We start from the raw sequence: 719 nt of genomic DNA on the forward strand, positions 1-719 counted from the left end.
CACTGAAGGATATCCCAATCCATGGAAATGATCATGAGGATGCGTTTAAGCAATTAGATGAAGTCAACGATATAGTTGATTATTTCAATGTCCTGAATGTAAATAGAGATACCGTCTTGCTAAGGATGCTACCCGTCACTTTCAAGGGTGCAGCAAAAGATTGGTTAAAAGCACTACCACCGGGTACAATCACTACATGGGCTTAAATGCGTGAGCAGTTTCTTGACCAATTTTGCCCACCATCCAAGATAGCTAAACTCAAGAAGGCAATAGCCAATTTTGAGCAAAACCCGGGGGATTCACTTTACGAAGCATGGGAGCGCTACAAGGGGTTGTTAAGGAATTTTCCTCAACATGACCGTAACATTCAACAAGAAGTGTACATATTCTATGACTGGGTCAATGTAATGACAAGGAATCTCCTTGATTCTCATGGACCACTTAGAAAGAAAAATCTAGGCGAAGTCAAGGAATTAGTTGAAGAATTTGCAAAGCATTCTCGTGAATACCACAATCCAAGGAATGAAGGCGTAAAAGGAGTTGGGAGTGCACGTTTTGAAGAAATGGCTGCTATGATGGCAATGCTAAATACCATGGACCGAAGGCTGGCCCAAATGGACCAATCAATTCATGCAATTAAATTTGGTTGTGAACGATGTAATGGTCCTCATTTAACCAAAGATTGCCATTTGGATGAGTATGGGAACAAGAAGGCTCGA

General features: G+C 41.3%; 1 non-coding gene across 1 annotated transcript; it reads right to left on the reverse strand.

Annotated features, from left to right (window-relative positions):
* Nucleotides 1–254: 254 nt before the first annotated feature.
* On the reverse strand, nt 255–361 carry LOC145071601 (small nucleolar RNA R71). Its single transcript, XR_013690607.1, has one exon. It is a non-coding gene; the product is annotated as a small nucleolar RNA R71 (small nucleolar RNA).
* Between the last annotated feature and the right edge of the window lie 358 nt (nt 362–719).

Source organism: Lactuca serriola, chromosome 8 (assembly GCF_051521515.1).
Source record: "Lactuca serriola cultivar US96UC23 chromosome 8, Lser_US96UC23_V15, whole genome shotgun sequence".
NCBI lineage: Eukaryota > Viridiplantae > Streptophyta > Magnoliopsida > Asterales > Asteraceae > Lactuca > Lactuca serriola.